The sequence below is a fragment of the Macrobrachium rosenbergii genome, chromosome 4, assembly GCF_040412425.1.
Source record: "Macrobrachium rosenbergii isolate ZJJX-2024 chromosome 4, ASM4041242v1, whole genome shotgun sequence".
NCBI classification, from domain to species: Eukaryota; Metazoa; Arthropoda; class Malacostraca; order Decapoda; family Palaemonidae; genus Macrobrachium; species Macrobrachium rosenbergii.
This window is the reverse complement of record NC_089744.1, coordinates 50,620,649-50,634,098: the sequence shown is the minus strand read 5'-3', so window position 1 is coordinate 50,634,098 and position 13,450 is coordinate 50,620,649. Positions and strand designations below refer to the sequence as shown.

At 32.5% G+C, this 13,450-nt stretch overlaps 1 long non-coding RNA gene across 3 annotated transcripts in view; it reads left to right on the top strand.

The window, feature by feature from the left end:
• LOC136834325 (uncharacterized) overlaps positions 1 to 12,888 on the top strand; it is an 85,316-nt gene extending 72,428 nt beyond the window's left edge. The window contains exons 2-5 of one of the 3 annotated variants that reach the window (XR_010851742.1): positions 4,028 to 4,236; positions 4,743 to 4,762; positions 10,855 to 10,987; positions 12,393 to 12,888. This is a non-coding gene — a long non-coding RNA (uncharacterized lncRNA). The remainder of the gene's footprint in view (positions 1 to 4,027; positions 4,237 to 4,742; positions 4,763 to 10,854; positions 10,988 to 12,392) is intronic. The other 2 variants (XR_010851741.1, XR_010851744.1) reach the window with 2 other exon arrangements.
• The last annotated feature ends 562 nt before the right edge of the window (positions 12,889 to 13,450 follow it).

Sequence of the window (13,450 nt, the reverse complement as noted above, 5' to 3'; positions counted from 1 at the left end):
TTTTTAATCTTTTCAAATATAATAGAATATTTGATGATAAAAATATTCAGAAGGTAAATCAATAAGTCAACAGGAATTCTTTTCATATCTAGGTTAAACATTTCATTCAGTAAAACTGCTCTTTTGTATTTGTATTCTATCAAAAGGACATGTCATGTAATAATTTTGCTATCTCAAGAAGGAAATTTAAAGTATGCTTTACTTAATCAGCGCAATCAGTCGATATTCAAATGAAATGAAAGGTGTAAGACATCCACAGACGAAAAATTAAAAGTTGAGCGATACACTAAAACACTACTGTATATTTAAAATATTAGTAATGCATATCAGTAAATATAATGGAAATAAGTTAGGCCATTCTAGAATGCTTGCAATTTTTGTTACGTAAATATGTAACAGTTGTTGTCTATCAGGGTCATCTTCCTTAGTTTTCCCAGTTAATAATTTAACTGAATGTGCATCCTTGGGATCTTGTAGCCTTTTTTTATGTTTATTCGTGAACTAGGAATCCAAAATCACATTTTTCATCAGTTGCAAATTCTTACTTGTCTTCATTATTTTTGGCTGCAACTGAGGACAGAAAATGGCCAAAAATTACCATATTTTACGTTTATTATTTTTGATAGCAGACAGACATCCGAGAAGTTGCGCGAAGAATTTGTCTTTTGACATTACACAGAAATTTTTTATTTTGCGGAGCTTGGAACAGATGTGTTGTCAATTGCTATTCCTGGATTATAATGCATTTAAATAATTCCATTTGGACTAAAATTTTTCCATTTTTAAGGGCCATTTTATTTTCAGTAGAAGAAATGTTAAATTTGGTAAATAAGGCTGAGCAAATAATAGATAGGACTCCATATTTTTATCATGCTACCATGTCCAGTATTTCATAAAGTAGGTTATAAATATGTTATAAAGGATACTGTATAGTTTTTTACGGAAAATTCAATACTTACTGTAAAGCATGCTTCTTGCATAGATTCTGAAATCTGTTTTATGTGTTACAGTCATTATCTTTGCCACTAATATTAAAAGCAGGTTTTAACCCAGAAAAGTATATAAAACTTTTATATTTCTGAAATTTAGCATAGTTGTATAGGTGCCAAGGCTTGTATTTCTCATAAACAGTCTCTCATTGTTGAAATGTCTGTTCTTCAGCTCTTCCTCACAGAAATAAAGTTTTAGCAGTTATATGGTAGATATATAATCAACTGAAAGATATGAAAGTAATACTCTTCAAGTTATGGTATTTAAATTTAAGACAGGGATCTCCATTAACTTGAGGAAATTTAAGAGCAGATAAATAATCTTGATAGTCTTGATTGGGGAAACATACAATTTCTTAGGAGTGAAATTTGTCATTTCGGTCAAATGGTTAGTTCTGTACTCTGGAAGGGACATTTTGTTGGAACTTTTGACTTTTGGTGCGACATCTCTAGGAAGCATAAATAAGGTAATGAGGTGCAGTTTCAGCAGCATCTAACACGAAACCTTTGATGTTGGTTCTTTATTTGTCATAGATTTTGATGAGAGAGAGCATGAGCATTGTTACGTATGTACAGCAATGTTTTCTTTCATCTTCTTGGCATGATGTAAGTTGGCGACTATTGGTAATTTTCTTGTTGTGGACATTACCATGGTTGGATTTACTTGAATAAAAATGTGTATTTTCAGTTATCTCAAAGGTATTTTGTAAAAGGCATGGGATGGACCGAGTAAAATAGTTTTTTTGAAAGGGATACTTTAATTTTTGTTTAAAATAGTTTTTGAAAAGGATACATTAATTTCTTTTTCTTTTCTAAACCTTTTCCATTTGTTCCCAAACAGTCCTTCATTTAAATTGTTTGATACTCACATTGTAGATTACATGCTGTATTACTGCATTTCAGCTTCCACACGGCAAGAATATTTTTTGTACTTAAAGGGGAAACATTCTTCTTTTGTATCTACCTATGAAAGACATTCTCCCATTAGAAGTGTCATACAATATTAGTAACCTTTCACTACCTCTCCACATGGCTTAGTCTTCAACTCTGTGTTTAGCATTATTGTTGATATCTTTTTGTTGGTACATTTTCTAGAAGAGAGGCCTCTTGACATAGATGATCAGTACCTATAAACCAAATGTTGCAAGGCATTTTCATTTGCTTGTCAGTACTGCCCTAACCTTTGCTTATTTGAAGGTGCCAAGCTTACCTGGCTCTTATTCCATGTCTGATTCCTTGTTAAAAACAAAAGACCACAAGAAGAAAAGGCCTTAAGTGACACATTGTGGTGAAAGTACAGTAATTGAAACATATTTCCAGTTAAAGCTTTGCTAGATATAAAGTATGCTACCAGTGAGTACTGTGACATCATTTTATTTTGTCAAAGTAGTCTGAAGAAGTGTGTGCTACTCTAGTCAAGTAACCTCATCTGATTATAACTGTTGATCAGCATTAGAAAACATTTATATAAAGCCTCCTTTGGGTCACTGTTATATCTTCAGTCCGTTCCACTGTTTCTTGTTTCACTTCTGTGATGAGAGGAAACTTGGATTTTCACTGAGTGTAATCCTTGAGGAAACCTTTGAATGCATAAGGCTACATATCCTGAACTTATATATCTTCCTTCAGTAAAGCTACTTGATATCCTTCTTTCCACTCCTCCAAGATATGAATCCAATCATTTACCTTTGCTGTCATGGATTATGTTTAGAGGTTTTTGGAATGACTAAATATTTTACAGTGTTGTGAGCCATGTGTCCCTTTTCATGCTTACTGTTACTCCTTTGTTTGGGGGGATTAATCAGAGTGGTTTCCTCATTTTTCTTAGCATATCACCTTAAAAAATAGGAAAGTTGTAAAAATCACCAATCAAGTTCCAGGGATGAAATTGACCTTCTTTCATTCTTTTTGAGTTTTTGAAATTCATTGGATATATTATATATAACGGACCAATGGAACCAGTACAATCAGTAGCTAAGCTCTCACTTGACAATGTTAAAAGTGATGGTTGAAGTTATGCCAAGGTGGTCTTTATTTTGGAGTTTGGCACACTAGTCACTCATTATCCAAGGGGGAGTTTTCAGATTTGTCAATAAAATTTCTTTTAAATGCTAGATCTGCATAAATCATTATTATTTTTCCAGCTGAAGTTGACCAGTACTCATGCCTAGGTGTTACTTATTTGTCGAATGAAAGGTTTTGATATTTCACTGGTATCAGTGCAGCCAGAGAGTTTAGTAACAAAATTAAAATTAAAATTAAATGCAAATTTAATACTGAGAGTTCCATCTTTTTTAAGTGCATATCAGCCAAATGCTTTAGGAAATAATAAGGGTAAAGTCAAGGTACAAAAATTAACACCCAGCATCCTTTACAGTTTTAGAAGAGAAAAATAGTTCTTTACTTTGCCTTACAGTATTCTATATGGTTGCTTGTCCTCCTAAAGGAAAAAATGGACAAGCCTATCTGAAGTAAGACTACTCAAACATCTATATGGCACTAACAGTTTAATAAGAAATATATGGAAGTGTTTCAAGGGCATCCCAGATGAGTGTAGATATTGCAATATGTCAAAAAACTGAAGTCACTGCCAACACACTGTGTACTTAGAGAGAATTTGTTCAAGGGTACTATTTGGGGTTTCCCAATTATTGTGAGGGCCTTTTAAGGAAACACAAAATGTTATTATTTATGCTGTATTAATAAGAATACAAGTCCACAGAAGCACACATTCCTCCATTGTAGAGAAAGAAAAGTCTTGGTGGATAACACGGTAAAGTGTGAGTGGCTTCTCTGGAGTGTTACTAGGGATGATGGAATGTAAAAAAAAAAAAATTAATAAGATAGCTATCCTGTACCTAACAGAAATATTAATTATTCATTGCTCGCACTTTGTTTATCCACAGAAAATTGCCTTCAAATTTTTTTGTACAAATGAAACTGTAACAGATTGTTATAGAATTGTTAATATATATTGTTAATAGTAAGGGGTTTATGTTTTGTTAATGATGAGTAATGGAATATTGTTTGTGTTGCAGGTGCATGCATTTGAACTCATCAGGAGACTGAGAGAAGCAAGGATTATTAAAGAACCTGAATCACTAGATAATGCAATGAAACTAAAACTGGCAAATTGTAGTACAGTATTACATTTTGCTGTGAAAACCAAAAGGAGACACGAAAAAGTGTTTCATATTAGGTGCCTTTGTACTACATAATAGTTTTCTGGGAGCCATTTGTATCTGAGGTAATTAAAAAGTATTTTTAATGTTTTATTCCCTTTGCTCTATTGTATAGTACATGTAATGGCTAAAAATCATTTTTTATTTGCTTTTGATGAAAGTTCATTAATAATTTGATTAAATTGTGCTACTGTTGAAAAAGCTATACTAAAATTTTAGTTTATGAAATATTTTCAGCTATGAAATTTGCTGTAATATATTGGCAATTTATAGAAGCAAGGCTTCATTATTTAGAGATTACAATTTGTGATTGATCCTCTGGCATACAAAACAATTTTTGTTAAGTGAATTTTAATTAGTCCAAGTGATACAGTAAAAATTGTTTTTGTTACTTTTCATGGTAGATAAATGTGTGTCTTTTTCCATTAGTTATTTGTGCCATCTTTAAAAATATTGCTATTTTCACTTTTCATCAAATTTGCACAACAAAAATCAAGATAGTAAATATCAGGTAAATTTCAAAGTATTTGGGAGTGCTGCCTATGCTTCATTCTGGAAAATTTGCTTTCAGATCACAGATCCTTCACAAGGGTATGTAAATTCATTGTCATTTATTTTTTCTTTTGAAACCACTATATATAAATGGTATAAATGGTATAATCTCAAGATTTTTTGCACAATTAGCATATATGTACTGTACTGGTCATTCAATGGTTAATTCATTACTTTTGATAACTGTACATATATTTAGTCAGTGACTTGGAGAATTACAGTACATTGGCACTTTGAGAATTGTCTTAATATAGGTTACATATAGACATAATACTTGTCCAGTAATGGCACATTTGTGGATGTATTGCTTTCATATTAACTGATGAAGTTGGAAATATTTTTAGAAAAATTTGGTTGATATCGCATTTTCAAATTAAGGTATATTTATATTGAGCATACATTTTTTAGAGAATAAGTTTAAAGGCCTTGGATTAGCACATTTTGCTTTTACAAAAAGGAGAAAGAGCTTCTGAGTACTGTGGTTTAGGATTTCAGTTTCCAAATTATGAATACTTCATGTTTCTTTTAATATTCAGTTTTAATCTACCGGTAAGTTGAAAATCTTGAAAAATATTTAGTTTGAATATTAATTTTCCTGAACACCTAGAATCAAGGGAAGATTGTTCTAATTCTTAATTAGTTGAGTCATCACAGATGAAAATATATGGTTTTTAGAAATTAGACATACAGTACAGTATAATTTAGTTGATAGTCAAGTGATGCAATTAAGGATTGTTAAAGACAAAACCATTAGGTAATAATATTTTTAGATCCTAGTTCTGGTTTTAGTTGATAGTTATGATAAAAATTATCATCACTTTAAGATTCTGTTCTTGTAAATGTCACTAATTGAAAGATTGAAATTTATGAAAGATTTTAACTTTACAGCTTTTTTTTATATATAAAAGATTTTAACTTTACAGCTTTTTTTATATATAGTGCACTGTTACAGTGCTTTGATTTTATTCCGCATTTTCGTCTACATAATCCCTTCCTTCAGTTTTTTCTGTTTTTAATGCTTTTATTTATAACTAAATATCTAACTTCATAATCAAGAGGTTGTGGACTGCTACATTTTCCAAAACTTCAGTGTATTAGAATAAGGCATTTTAAACATCAATTACTGTAAGTCATTGCATGTTTCAACAGATACTCTGAATATTTTTTAATGAAGTGGTTGATTAATATAATGTAATTATGTATCTATTTAAGAAAGAAAATGATGCTGCTGTATATATAATGATAAGGCAAATATTGGTTTAAACCATTCATAAGGCATTTAGTTAGATTGGGACATTATATGATACAGGTAAGCTTATTTGGTTTGTTGAAGATTTCCTGTTAGTGTACAGACATGTTATTGGGCGTAAAGTATGTGGCATCTAACATCATCCAACTGCAAATAAATTTGTTTGCATAACGTAAAGCTAAAGTATGATCAAAATGTGCAGTTGTGCCAGATTCACTAGTGTTTTGATAATGCTGAGTATTTTGATAACAAAGAATATCGTACAGTACATATGTAACTTGACCAAAGTAAGCATATCCTTAATTGCTGTGAAGTATCACAAAGTAAATTGCTGATTCACCTCTACTCAGCTTAGCAGTTAATTCTTCAACTTCTTTAATGACCAAAGGTCAAAGGTTTGTTTGAATCATAAAACCTAGAAGCATCTGTGTCAGAATTCTGTATCACAAATCAGCTAGCCGTAAATGGTTAATCCTTACCTTTTTGGCATCACCTTTTATAAACTTTTGTGTATAACTCTCATGCTTAATTTCAAGTTTTAATTACCATTGCCTAGTATGTTTACGCACTTCATAAAATGCAGCATTTCATCCACATGGTTTATCGATAGACTAGATTAGCTTTGCTTTGTTGTCACACTTTGGTGGATTTACGAAGAATTTCTCAAATTTAAAAATGTACAAAGTATACCATTCGGATAATTTTTTTCTTGATGTTTTATAATTCAGGTAGTATAAGTGTCATGAAGGTATACACAGGAGAGAAATTTGTTGGAAATTTATGAATTAAAATCTGATGAATTTATGAACAAAGCTGAGTGGCTAAAAAGAGGTTGTAGGTGTTGTATATTTACTACCTGGAAATGAGTGTTACAGGAATGATACATGCTGAACAGTGGACTTGTAAACTCAGTCAACATTTGATGGATTAGCATTACATAAATCAGTTGAGCAACACTTTGGAATTCCCACACATCACAGTACAGTACCCAAATCCAAATAGTACTCTTTTACAAAGATACTCAAAAGTTCAGCAACTTGAGTGCTTGAATGAAGTGATAAAAATGGTTTTGCACACTTGGTCTGGACAGGGATATATTTTTTCATTACCTTGAGATTACAGTCACTCTGTGAACACAATGAGCAGGCAATTCACACATTTACCACAATTTCTTGATCTGACATTTTCCATCAGGAAAGGTAGAGTATAAGAAGTCAATGATGATAGTTTAAGATCACAGAGAATATGAGTTAGCAAGTTCTACTTATCAAAGTGGCAGTAGTATATCAACAGAAAGTAGTAATAAAACTCCTAAGAACCACTGCCATTGTTATAAAGATGAAAATGAGATACATACTGTCATATCTATGATGCAAATAACTACAGTCTTTCATTTGCTTTTAAATAACTATTCTAAAGTTTTAGTCACTTAGTTGAACACTTCAGAGAAAGTAGTGTTGGAACGACACTATAAGGAATAGAGGTTTTGATATACTGTAATGTACTAGGTTCTTTCTATTTAGATATACTGTAATTTACAATAAATGTAAATACTGTAATTCAAAATCTTATAGATTTCAACATATAATGTTAACATCAAATTCCTCTATAATATTAACAAGATAATGTTAATACTTTACAAGAATAGAAATTTGTGATGCAAGATATGCAGGTAAATTATTCCTTTACAGGAAATACTATGCTAGTAACCTGTTCCTTTCTAGGAATTGCCTATGCTAAAATATCAAACCCAAACAAAAATGAGGCTTCATTATCAAGAGTCAGGATGACAATATTAAATATTAACACATTCTCAAAATCCTGGTAAAATACATATGAGATCTAGAATTTGTTGCGGCTCATGATGAATTCTTATTGTCTTTTTATCACACATGAATCATATGTCCTTTGCCCATTTTAGTATTCATCACTACAAATATAAAAATCTTCCATTGCCTATGTGAGGTCCATTGGGGGTATTGCTTACAGTGTGCTTTGCATGAAACACTATATTCCCCAGTAAAAGTACCATGCAGTACAGTATTGGCTTGCTCCAAAGAAGAGTATTAGGTTGTAATAATTTTTTTGACAGGAAATAGTCAGGTTTCTGGTGCAAGATATCTTTAAAAATTGCATGCACCATTGCTTTAGAAAAAGAAAAAATGTGTTTGGCTACAAGTTTTTATGAATACTTTTTATTTACTAATGAAATACTGTTTTGTAATACCGCCTGTATTTCCATTCCGTATACAGCATTATGCAATTAGTGGTGTAAATTTCATTATTATGTGTATTGAGACCAGTCACTCAGGAAGTTTTCATGAAGCACATGTAAGAAGATAAAAAAAAGTGATGGATATAAGAACATTATAAAATATTTTATGAATGTCTTAAAGGGCAAAAGGAATATTATTTGAATAAAAATATTTACGGATTAATGTCGATGAATACGTCAGCATAATAAGTATGGAAAGAGTAATAATAGACCTCCACATAATGTAGTTAGTAATTCTGTGAGAGCATTTCCACCCATCTTGGTATTTATAGATTTTAAAACAGATTATCCAGACTATGGAGTCCCATTTCTACAATCTCAGTGGGCTGACTCAGAGGATTTTTTTACCTGTGGCTTCAAAATGGAATCAAAATAACTGGAAAATCAGATGCACAGACACAAAGCAGCAGATGAAAGTAAAGTCAGAGCAGTGCAACTGGGTCTCAAGACTGTAAAGAACTTTTAACACTGTCTTCTGTGTTAACTTCATCAGAGTTACATGGAGTGTTCCTTTTGTGTTTTATTATCAGAGAACAGTTATTTCTTTTCTAATCATCTCGTACATTACATCAGAAAATCTGATGGGTGATACAGTGAAAGATCAATGTACTGTACTGAAATAATCTTCATGAAGTCTCATCTTTTTCTATGAAGAAGTTAAGTCTTAACTATTCAAAGGTATGAAAATATATATCTGTTAATTGCTTAATGACTGTAAATTCAGTAGATTAGAATCACTCCTCTGTCAGATATCTTACAAGGAAACTTTATCAGTACAATAATAAAATATTGTATGGGTGATATAGTTTCTAGTTTTGACAAAATTTATGGAAATCATATTGCCAAGTAAATACAAATAAATTATAGAATATGATATTTAATAACAAATCATTAAAAACAAAAGTTACAGTACAAGAATATATAACATTTTCTATTCAGCATTACTACACACAAGTTTAAATTTTATTTACAGTAATCAGTGATTACGCAGCAGTAATGGAATGTATATATAGAAAATTCGGGAACAGAAAGAATTTATGAAAACACAAATTACCAACCAAGCCAAGAAAAATAAAAATTTTCATGATTATACTCTTGTATGACAGAGCATAATAATGAAAATTTTAATTAGAAAAGAAAATTAATTCTGTAGTACATACAGTATATGAAATCAGAAAGTCAGTCAAAATCGAGACTGCAAATCTTACTGTTTTTAAGGACATCTCGGATATGAACGTTAGTTATAAAAATTAGTTTTGTATTGCATATCCATCCATATGAGGGTAGATACCTGTCTTTTACTTTTATTCCATTCTCATGGCCTCTTCCTGGCTGTCCAATTTTTATAATTTTGTCTCACCCCAATTTTTCCGTCTCACTGTAAAATACATCTTTATCTCAGCTCTGATTATTCTTAGTAATAATCCAGTTGTCCAGCTAAATTATTTAATAACAGTAATAATAATAATATACTGTATACTGATTATTGTGTTGAAAGAAATTTAATTTTCAGCAACAAAATCAGTGGCGGCTCGTGACTGTTATTGATGGGGGGGCTGTCTCACATTCAGACATAAATAAAATCTTAAATGCTTTTATTGTTATTGTTTAACATACCATTGATAGATAGATTACATAGATAGATAGATAATCTTTGCTTCTTGTGCCATTTTGCAAAATAATGCTAGGCCTACCTGTGAAAAGAAGAATAAATACTATTTTATACGATGTTTCTGTGATCTTACAACATCTATGATAATTAAAATTGAGCACAAGCCATCACTGATCAATAATATTTTAAAATCATCCCTGGCAAATTGCTAAACACTATCAAAAATAAGAGCGACGCAAAAACATACATACCGTCACACCAACGTCTGAGACAAGACTGCGTGGGAGGTAGTCCACACTCTGCACACCACCCGGGAAGCCTCCCCCCCTTCTCCCCGCTCTCCACACCCATTCACAACAACCGTCACACCAACGTCTGAGACAAGACTGCATGGGAGGCAGTCCACTCTCCATACTGCCTAGGAAGCTTCCCCCTTCTCCCCGCTTCGTATCATTAAATAGTAAATAATTTACGTACTTCCTTATTGTTTTGCAGTAATTTTTTCATATAAATATATGAGAATAGGTGTTTTCATGTTAATGATAGTCAAACATCAATAAATTAACTTTATTTTCGTGAATCCTAGAAATCCACTGGAGGGCTGCAGTCTCACAGTCCCTATTGACGAGCCGCCCCTGAACAAAATACTGACCACTTGGTGACTTAAAAATCTGCCAGTGCATCTTATCTCTTTCCAACTCTTGTCTGTATGATTACAGTATTAAAGTAATTTGTTGACAAGCTTGGTACAGAGCTTGTTATACTCTTGGTTAAAGAATAGATCAGGAAGTTTTGTAGTACTGTACATAGTTCCTTCTCTACTACTATTACAAATATTCATTTGACTGGACTTTCTTGAGGAATGATTGCTGCTCTCCTTCTAACTGCTGTGCATCTCTTTCACTGTGGCAGTTATAAAAGATTTTAAAAATTTATCTAAACCTTAAATCTCTCAATTTGGACAACTGGTATTATTTGCTGCCTTACTGTTTCAGGGTGATATCTGCTGCTCAGTGAGGCACCTTTTGCTTTAGATATCAATATTACACATCACCATTGTGACAAGACTTTCCATTTATGACTTTGCATCTTGTCAAGGCCCAACATCAGCTCCTCTCATCATTTGTGGTAGTGTTCTCCAAAACTCCAAAACTTCCTGCTTTCTTCACTCATTTTTCCTATTCATTAATGTCCTCCTGTAATCTCCCTTCACCTTTGTGAATAGTTATGGCAGTGATTCATTATTCTGTAACTCTTAAGCATTGACCTCTGCTGTTTTTTTCTTGTTGTGTAGAAGTGAGCATTCTTTTTCATAGTTGTAAAATATTGTATCTTCTGGTACTAGGGCTATGCTTTATAATCCATTATCATGTTCCTCTCCTGTGTGACCACTTGTTTTTCTTTGACATTGTCTACTTATAAGTTAGAGAAGTAAAATTTACATACGTCAATCTTGCCAAAATTTGATTTGTGGAAGAGAAAAAATATTATATGGGTTTAGAATGTTCTTTTTGAGATTGTTTTTTCAAGTCAAGAAATGGGAGTATTAATAAAAGTATGGCAATTATGGAACCAAAGTGAAAAACACATTCAGGTTCTTCTGAAGTGCTTTTCTCATTTCCTTTTGCTTTTCACTATATTTCAGTTTAATGTTTTAATTTGATTTTTAAGAATTCATGTTAGCATAGCTGTCCCTGTAAGGGCTAGTGCTGTCAGTACACCTCATATGGTGCACTGTAGGCATTACTGGAGGTGGTTTGCTGCATCCCTTTGGCTCCTAGGTGCACCCATTTTTTTGGCTTATACTTCATCTCCATTCATGCTTCATTTCTTCCATATTGCTGTCCAACTACTCCTATTCACTCTTTTCACTTTCTTAATTGCTGCATGGCTGTAAGTAACCAGTGCTTGGCTCTATAGGCAAATTTTCTTACATCTTAAATCTCTTAGCATTCCTTTAGCTTACAAAGCTAGTCATTCACATGCATTGTAGTAATAAAATAATGGGGCACTATCTTTACTTTTTGAAATTTATAACACATTCACAATAAAACTCATGTGCAAGTCTACACACATTTAATGTAGTATGTACTTAGTTGTGGAATTGACTGTATTTTTTAATAAGCCCCAGTTTATTTTAAAATTAATTACTAAAGTCTCAGGTGTTAAAACTTTATCATATTGCTCTTCAAGTAATATATCACTAAAACTTTTGTTACATCATAAACCTAGATTTTAATAACACAAAAATTAAGTTACTGGAAGAGCATTTTATAGCTAAAATACTGTTATAACATGTTTTTATCATTTGTGCTTTCAGATTTAGTCAAGTTACATTTAATGTAAATCAAGTTACATTTAATGTTAGTACGTAGCATGAAAATTTGTTGTAACCTATCTTTTATCAAAGCCTGCCATTGCACCTTACTTCTCAATGTTGGTTCTAACTGTATTTCCAACTCCCAAATGTTAGCCTCCTTCCTAGTTTATAAGGAATACAGTATTGTAATTTTTTTTATTATTCTCTCCATAGGTCTTTCATAAAGGCTCAGAAGTGACACCTTATAACCAGTCAAAACTCGAGCTGTCTCTGATTTGTAAGGTGCTTATCAGACAAGAACTACCTTCTAACTAGGTAAGAGGATTTAATATCCATATGGATAAAGGACTGTATGTGTCAGCTATATACAGTAGTATGTTACATAGCCTTTTTTAATAAATTTCATCAAATGAATTTGGAGTAAAACAACTATAAGTGGGCCTGCCCTGACTAGAGTTAATATAAAATTTGCTTTAATTGATTTTGTGGTGTGGGTAAAATCCATTATGATAAATAAATGACGGACTTCAGGAATGGCAAATCCAGTAATAATAAATAAAACTGGAGTTAACACGTGGTAGGATTATATTTATAGCGTACATGTTCCAGCTTCTGCACATTGACAATTCAGTGTGGCATTAACTGTAAAATAAAAAAATTTTAAAGTCATTTATATTTTTTGTAGGTATACAAACCAGGGCCTTCTATACACAGGAATATCCTTAGCAAGGGCTGGATCAATCACTGAATCTTGCTAGCATGTTAGTTAACTGGTGCAGCTGGGGCAGGGCGGGGAGAGTGGGGCATATATCCCTCAGTCTCCCAATCTTGCTACCCACTTTTTCCTTTGGCTGCCAGAACAGAGTGGGGCAGCTGAGGCGAGGGCTTTGGTTTTTATACCTAGGAAAAATACAGTTATTACTTTTAAATATTTATTTGTTCCTGCAGAGGTACAACAATCACCTTTTACACATAGAAGACTTGCCCTTTAGGAGGGGGTTAGTCTTTGCAAGTGTTTTGAGGTGGATTCCACCTGTACTTGCTATGCTCTCAGTTGTGTATGCAAGCAGTGTTGTCATTAATCCTGTAACCTCCTCCTGGACTGATGAAATGGTTGTGCATACAAGCAGGCATGTCATGACTCCTGTAACCTCCTACTAGATCAGTGAAATGGTTGACCACAGCAGTAGGTCCCTGGCCCAGAGAACCCTGAAATGAGAGGGAACTGGAGAACCATAGGAGATATAAAGTCTGTAGGCAACTTATTCTGG